The sequence below is a fragment of the Tasmannia lanceolata genome, unplaced genomic scaffold (assembly GCF_043159265.1).
Source record: "Tasmannia lanceolata isolate RefF3 unplaced genomic scaffold, GAP_Taslan_0.1 ptg000006l, whole genome shotgun sequence".
In the NCBI taxonomy this organism is placed as follows: Eukaryota; Viridiplantae; Streptophyta; class Magnoliopsida; order Canellales; family Winteraceae; genus Tasmannia; species Tasmannia lanceolata.
In genome coordinates, this window is record NW_027518683.1 from 39,728,846 (window position 1) to 39,738,041 (window position 9,196).

Below are 9,196 nucleotides of genomic sequence, written 5' to 3' on the forward strand. Positions count from 1 at the left end.
ATGTATAGAGGTTTCCATAATAAGCAATTTCTCTTTATATCTGAGGGCTAGGATCATCATATGGAAATGGTTTTTTGGGACACAACCTATTTACGATGTGGCCTATCAAATGGACTGCTTGGATCATCCTATGGTCTGGACGGTACACCGTCATAGTGGGTTGGATTTGGGCACCAACTCACCAAGGAGGAGAATTTTGGGGGCCCCTCAATTGTTCCTGTTGGGGGGGGGGGAAGAGAGAGAGAGAGGTGGGAAAATGTCAAAATGTTAGGTGAAATGCATTGGGTTCCGTTGCTTGCTTTCTTGGAGGGAAAACCAACACAAGGGCATTTTTGTCCTAAGACACTCATTGGGATGCGTTTCACCCCTTCTTTTGAAATTAGCCAACTTAACCCTTTTCTGAGATTTTCAGATAAAAATCACTATTTTTTAGAAATTTTCCTTTTTAATATTCTAGTTTTCTTTTTCCATTATAAACCCGAAAGTACCAAAAAAATAAAAAATTAAAATCTCCCCATATTTACACTCTATCTCTTCTAATTCCCAAACTTGCTATCGCTGTTCAGTAAAATTTTATATTCATGTGGGACCTACTATATATACTAGTGCTCCAGGACCATGCTATGGATGGGTGTAAAATGGTGGACCCCACCCTCAGGCATAGGTTTGGGTAGAGATAGTGACGCCATCCCATCGATAACATTAGGGATAAATGGTGGGCTGTATCCTTCAAAATCTGAGGTGTAAAATGGTAGGCCCCAGCTTAATGCATAGGTTTGGCTGTTTGGGTAGAGATAATGGCCCCATCCCATATATTGTTGGTGTATTTTAATACAATAAAAGAGAAAGTGAAAGTCAAAAAACAACTGTCAATAAAACAAAATTCGTAAAAGACAAAAAAACCAAAAACAAAGTTGAAAAGTGGTGAAAAGCTCTTGTAAAGAATATTTCCACATCGGTTTGGTGAAAAAGTTGGAGGGTGGGAAGAGGTTATAAAAATGGCCTTTCCCTTTTCTTTCTTTTACACAAGTCCTCACATGTGTGAGGCACCATGGCTTGGCATATATGGCTAGCCTCGAGAGAATATATATATATATATATATAAGAAAGAAAGAAATAAATCAATCAAAAAGATTAGGAGGGATAATCCGACCGTTGAAAATGTCGTATCCCTTCAAATCAAAGTTTAAAATTTTCGGGTTCTGCCTAGCGGGTTTAACTGTTGGATCTCAACGGTTAGAAGAGTTTAAACCTAAGGGTGTCTTAACGGTCATGACAACGGTCGATGACGTGGCACTACCGATCATGAAAGGGGTGTCTCAAGGGACACTTCGGGGGGTGTCTTTCGTGCCTTTTAATTATCTATAAAAGATACTCAAAGGCACTAGGTTAAAAACTTCCAGCACTTAGCCATTTTTTTGTCTTTCTTTCTTTGGAATTTTCTTCATGTTTACTGTTTTCGTTTTGATATTTACACTCTTCTTCAATTATCTCTAAGTGGGCAAACTGGTTGTCTTGAACTTGGGGTGCAGCCCTTGTTCTTGATGTAGGCATTATATCCTCGGGACTTATTTCTGTGAAGCCACCTGCATCAGTGGGGAAATAGAGTCTATAAGAGAAAGCTTTGGCTTGGCTTGCCTACTTCTCTTTTCTCATTTCTCTGTTCTCAATTGCTTCCATAACAAGATTTTGCCAGCAATTTATAAACTCTATTCTTCTTCAAATGGCATCGTCCATTGGCAAAATTCATATGTAAGATGGTGATAAACTAAAACGATTTGACGAATCAAGTTTTCAACGATGGCAATTGAAGATTCACTTCTACCTTTCAATGCAAAAAGTGGCATATGTTCTCAAAACTCCATATCCTGAAGGAACAAACAATGGTGGAACGAACAATGAAGAAACGAGTATCAATGACGGAACGACTAGCGAAGGAACAAGTAATGAAGTGATGAGTGGACTATGTACCAAAGACCAACACAAGTGGTTGGAAGATGACTACTTTTGCCGATGTATGATTTTAAATGCAATTAGTGATGGGTTATTTGATTTATTCAAGAAATACAAAACTGCTTTAGAATTATGGAATGCACTTCAAGCTAAATATAATACTAAAGATGCAGGGAATAGATCATTTCTCATCAATAAGTATGTTGAATTCAAGATGGTAGATGGAAAACCAATTCTTGAGCAAGTTCAAGAATTACTTTGAATCGCTCAAGATATCGAAGTGATTGGAGAACCACCTGTAACGACCTAGATTTTTGTGGGCAATTTTTTTTTTTCAATCCCAAAATCTGAGTCGCTATCATAGAAGGAAACAGGCTAACTCATAAAAAAAAATACTAGATATAGTTTGTGGAAATTAGATATAACCAAAGATTTAAAAAAAAACAAATCCATTTTTTTCTAAAAATTCAAACTCCAACGTCAACCCCCTGATTCAAAGACATCATAATAATGAAATAATCTAGAAGAATGATGTGGCCCGTCATTCCACGCATAACACTTTTCCTTGTCCTTGCGCGCTCCATTTTGGTCTTACCATCTACATTAATTTTGTCATCCACTATCGCAAACCTGATATATATATATATATATATATATATGAGGAAAGTGTTTCTACTCGGTCCCCTAGATAAGCTTATCTACTCCTCCCTTTAAAAAAATACAGTGGGCCCACGCTGTTTGGATGATCCAAAGCATTCATTTGATAGGTCTTAACATAGATAGGGTGTGCCCAAAAAATCAGCACCAAAGGGTCATCCTAGCCCTTCGTTTTGTAGTGCCTTGTGGTGCCCAGAATGGACACATATAAACGTCCATGTTTATATGCGTCCATTTTGGACACGGTGTGCCCAACAAAACGAAGGGCTAGGATGACCCTTTGGTGCTGATTTTTTGGGCACACCCTATCTATGTTAAGACCTATCAAATGAATGCTTTGGATCATCCAAACAGCGTGGGCCCACTGTATTTTTTTAAAGGGAGGAGTAGATAAGCTTATCTAGGGGACCGAGTAGAAACACTTTCCTCTATATATATATATATATATATATATATATATATATATATATATATATATATATATATATATCAGGAATAAGAGTGTGTGCTCGACCGCACTAAGCTTAGGTGCGGTCGAGGGCCAAAAACTCATGTGGGCCCACATTGTTAGGATGGCCCAAAGCATTCATTTGCAAGACTCCATCATAGATAGGGTGTGTACAAAAAATCAGCTCCATAGGATCATCCTAACCCTTCCAAAAGTGGAGGGAAAAATGGACAGACACCGTTTACCACAAATCTGCCCATTTTTGCCCTCCACTTTTGGAGGGGTAAGGATGATCCAATGGACCTGATTTTTTGTACACACCCTATCTATGATAGGGCCTTGCAAATGAATGGTTTTGATCACTACAAAAAGTGTGGGACCCATGTGTTTAGGCCCTCGACCGCACCTAAGCTTAGGTGCGGTCAACCGCACACTCTTATTCCTCTATATATATATATATATATATATATAGCAACATTAGATACAATGATCTAGCAGAGTCATCCAGCTACCCAAAGAAGTATAGAGATTAATAAAAGAGAGAAACCGTAACATAGTCTACTGAATAGAAGGACAATCTAGTATAAACAGGAATAACACTCAAGATGATGAATAAGATAATATAAATAAGAGTAACAAGAATAATAAATAAACTGTGTGAAATATGCATGAAATATGGGACGGCTACCCAAGGTATCCCAGCACCCATAGCCTGTTACCTTTACCTGCACGGACTGCCCACTTCCCCGTCCAAAGATAGTGGCCGTGAGGACTTGTTATGGCATACCCTACCGCCTCATGGACTCTTGGTCTTAGAGGATTCCACATCGACAAGGGGTTACGCTCACCACCCTTGTCGTCTAAATATCCGGGGATTATCTTAATGGCCTCCCATCACCCATCCCATTAACCTTGCTCATGCAATATTTCTTACATTTCCGATGATTGATGACATAGCAATAATTTCCTTTGTGTTTTCTATCAATAGAATCCGCTATTATACAACACGTATAGCATTACATTTCGATAAGAGAACTAATATGTTTCCAATTATCATATGCTACAAGAATAATAAGTGAATGTGGTGTAACATTTTATCATGTCTGGGCATGTGACATGTTACCATTCAAAGAAGCTACATTATTGCACCTACTTCCCTTATTGAAAGCCATATAAAGTTCAGGTTTAGCTGTCATCTGCCTTATCAAACCTGCTATGTGAGACCTTGAAGTGGCATCCAAGTGTGAGTGGGAAGCGATCAACCTGAGAGTAAGGAGTCACACTGTAGACACCCCATTTTGACCGGACCCAAGTTCGCTATGCTTGGGAGAAACCCCATCCGATCATTTCCGCCATGTTTCACATTTTTCCGTTTAGTGTTGAGAGGTTGAGAGAGATTATTCATAAGAATCCAAGCGAGGGAGAATTTGGACCCGTTTGGTGGGCCCGCATTGAACATTTGTTTAAAATTCGAATCAACCGAGGGCCCACATTGTGGGGCCCACGTTGTGGGGCCCGCGTTGTGGGGCCCACATTGTGGGGCCTCAGTAGGGCCTCTTGTGAGGCCTCTTATGAAGAACAATAATGATGGATTCTCCACTAAAGAAACATGATGGGCCCTCCACTAAGAACAATAATGATGGATTCTCCACTAAGAAACATGATGGGCCCTCCACTAAGAAGAATGATGATGGATTCTCCACTAAGAAACATGATGGGCCCTCCACTAAGAAGAATGATGATGGATTCTCCACTAAGAAACATGATGGGCCCTCCACTAAGAAGAATGATGATGGATTCTCCACTAAGAGGGACAACATGATGAGCTCTCCACCAACACATCTCTCTCTCTCTCTTTCTCTCCCTATATATATCTTCCTTCCCATCCATAAAAAAGAGGAGAAAAAAGGAGATTTACCTTCCATTATCTCTTTCTCTTCCATTATCTCTTCCAATCACTCCCTCAAATCCCTTTCCCTATATTCTTCTTCCATTATCTCTCCCAATCACCTCCCAATCCTTCCCTCTAAGAGAAAGCGAAAGACGGCGGATCGGATCGGCGGCGGCAAGATCTTCACCACAGGTAGGTGCATTTTTCTCAAAATATTTCTGTATTTTTCCGAATTTTTCTGATTTTTTCCGCAAATTGTGTTTTAAAAATAGAAAACTCTTCAAAAAAAACATCTTTTGACGAAGAAAACTTAAATTATATACCAAACAGATTCCAAATTTAATGCAATTTCGTGGGAAATTAATATGGTACTGATTCATTTTACCATGAATTTTTAAGGATTTTTGGAGTTTATTTGGTATATTATTTAATGCTTTCTTTGAAAATTATCAGATTTTGTGAGACTTGTTACTGACATCAAATCACCCTTAAAATTCTTAAAATTTTTACAGTAGTCTTATCTTCCATATTTCTTGTTACTGTAAAATTTTCGAGTGATTTGGATATGTTTTCATATGGGATGTAGTGTTAATTCTTAATCTGGTCTGAAAATTGTAAAATCCGAAATCGGTAGTAAATAGTCTTTATAATTTATGAAATTCTCACCGCATGCTCATTTTATTGATATCTTATTTCTGTAGAAATTTCATAGAATTTATATGTCTATTTCTTGTAGTTTCTGTGTTAATTTGGCAATCTGGTCATTTAATTGTTAAATCAAGATTAAATATGAATTTAATGTAAAAATCTGCAAAACTCATCTATTAAGCTACATACATTCCCATCTTGCTGCTGTAGAAATTTCAACTCATTTCGAATTCGTTTGCAATAATTTCACTTGTAAAATCATTCATATGCTTAAAATTGATACAATCCATTGAAAATTTGAAATTAATTACTACCAAGTGATTTTCAACATTCGAAATTCGAAATTAAAATTGATAAAATCCATTGATAAAATCACATTTACTCAAACTTAATCTAACAAAACCTGAAGGCATCATAGATTGCGCGAACTTATTGCACACACTTACATCACTTGCATCTAAACCCCTGCATCTCACATGCACACACGTCCTATTTTAGGAACCCGGAGTGTTATCTAGCATGGTTGACTGGGATTTCATCACCTGGTGCCTCTGTGCTAGAGAAGCATTCCACCCTTAGCCTAGTACCTTTATGGTACGTAAACGGATCTCTTGTTCACGTACTGATACGCCGGACACTGGTACAGTATATCGAACATGGATTCGCGCTAAGGGAACTCTTGGCCTTACCCCTAGATTAACCCACACATGCATGTAGTATACGAACACATGTGCATCACGTGTGTGAGCCTAGTTTAGGATATCCTACCCATTTGTGTCTAGATTAGGCCGTAGTCCATCTTCCAATGGCTACGATCGGTCTTAGGTACACAAACAAAGTCATGAGTCGAGATCCTTTCTCCACTCCGCTAGATTAGGGTTAGGGTTGATGCCTTCAGGTAACACTGATAAAATGTGCGAAGATTAAAAAACTTTTCCTTTGGGGTTAGGATGTAAATCCCATTCATTTCCAAAGATCTCATAGGATTAGTCATTCATGATCCATCCGTTGAAAGCAATCTTATGCTATCTCATCTCATCTTGATCACATATTTTCAATCTTCTATTATCTGATTCGATCGTGTTTCCATCTCTTTTAGAGAGTCTTTTGACTCATCTGTCTTTAGTTGTTGTCAGTAGAATCTTTGACTCGTATTCCTTTTCTTTTAGGGAGTCTTTGACTCATATATCCTTTAGTTGGTGTTAGTGGAGTCTTTGACTCGTGTTTTCATCTCTTTTAGAGAGTCTTTGACTCATTTATCCTTTAGTTGGTGTTAGTGGAGTCTTTGACTCGTGTTTCTTTTCCTTTGGAGAGTCTTTGACTCATATATCCTTTAGTTGGTGTTAGTAGAGTCTTTGACTCGTGTATTCATCTCTTTTAGAGAGTCTTTCACTCATTTATCCTTTAGTTGGTGTTAGTAGAGTCTTTGACTCATGTTTCTTTTCCTTTAGAGAGTCTTTGACTCATTTAGCCTTTAGTTGGTGTTAGTAGAGTCTTTGACTCGTGTTTCTTTTCCTTTAGAGAGTCTTTGACTCATATATCCTTTAGTTGGTGTTAGTGGAGTCTTTGACTCGTATTTTCATCTCTTTTAGAGAGTCTTTGACTCATTTATCCTTTAGTTGGTGTTAGTGGAGTCTTTGACTCGTATTTCTTTTCCTTTAGAGAGTCTTTGACTCATATATCCTTTAGTTGGTGTTAGTGGAGTCTTTGACTCGTATTTTCATCTCTTTTAGAGAGTCTTTGACTCATTTATCCTTTAGTTGGTGTTAGTGGAGTCTTTGACTCGTATTTCTTTTCCCTTAGAGAGTCTTTGACTCATATATCCTTTAGTTGGTGTTAGTGGAGTCTTTGACTCGTGTTTTTCATCTCTTTTAGAGAGTCTTTACTCATTAATCCTTTAGTTAATGTTAGTGGAGTCTTTGACTCGTGTTTCTTTTCCTTTAGAGAGTATTTGACTCATTTATCTTTTAGTTGGTGTTATTGGAGTCTTTGACTCGTGTTTCCGTTTTTAGAGTCTTTGACTCATCTGTTTCATTTGCAGTATTATTAGAGAGTCTTTGACTTCGTTAGAGAGTCAGTTGCTCTTATTAGAGAGTCTTTGACTCGTTTATCCTTTAGTCGCTTTTATTAGAGAGTCTTTGACTCATTTATTCTCCAGTTACTGTCATTAGAGAGTCTTTGACTCATTTGCTCTTATAATAGTATTATTAGAGCATAGTTGATTTGCCGTAAGTGTTTGATAGGTAGAGAGTTCGTTCCGAACTACGTTGGCTTGATCCTCTTCCATGAGGTACGTAGTGCAGCTTGGGATCCACATCCCAAGTCCAGCCAAACCTTTAAAAATAAAAATTTTAAATCTTTCAAAGTTACAAAAATATTCAAACCATTTTCAAAAAGATCTTCCTCTAGAGTTAGGAGTATGTCCTAGCTGTTTAGGTTGTGTTCTAGAGTTAGGAGTTTGTCTTGATTTGTATTGATATGGTATGTCCTGTCGTGTGAGTGTCCCTAGAGTTAGGAGGCCTCGAGTCGATCGGTTAGACATTTAGTCGAACCGATGGCTAGACTAGGCATATAGTCATCCCGTGGTTTTCATTAGGTTGCACGGCCTAGTTACACATAGGATTGTAGGAACCACCTGCATTAGCTTAAGGCTAATCAATCTGCATTTAGTTAGGGCATATAGGATGTCCTAAAATCCACCATTCATTGGAATTTAAATAATAGTTCAAGAAGCTTTAATAACTAGTCCGGTCTTTTAGATCGAGTCTAGGATAGAGGTCTAGGTGTCTTAGGCATCATAATTTTGAATAGGGCATCGAACTACGTGGGCTCCGATTCTTCCCGAGGCCGGGATACGTAGTGCAGCTAGGATGGATGGCCATTCTGGTCCGAGTCCAGTCCTGCATTAGAGTTAGGACTTGTCTTGTCCCGTCATACATAGCATAGATTTGTGTCTCATGTTTTGATATGTTTTCTTACTTTCTTGTACTGATACTATACCTTTGGTTGTAGCTTGCATGTGCGTGTCCACCAGAAACTTAGACACCCATTAGGCATGTCACTCATAACCTAGCTTTGCTTAGGTGACACATTTTTCATTTCATTTTACGTGTTTATTTCTCCATTCTCAGGAAATGCATGCTTAGGTAGACGATTCCTGAGGATTGTTCCCATTTCACATGATTTTTACTCAAACTTCTTTGGAATTAATGAAAATGGCATAAGAGACCAAGTGCTTGCACTCGGGCGAATTGGGGGTGCTCTCAGACCTTCCCCATTCGTAACCAGGCACGAACCCATATATATTTCTGGTTATCCATTGCACAGAGGATTTGATTTTAGGGTTCCATGGCCTATCCATGGATGGCGACTCTGAGTTCTTTTTAGGTACATCTCGGTTTCGAGCCCTGGCTCCTGATCAGGATGTATCTCATTCGTTTTGTATCGCCACTCGTGCTATGCTGTGAGGGTGGCATCCGTTTCGAGAGTTCCTTGGCAGAGCTCTCCTTCACATTGTGGAGATCTTAGAGGATTGCTGTGGGGACCTCGCGTCCCTCGCCGCACTCGTCCTCTCCGGTTTCGAGCCTCGGTTCCGGATC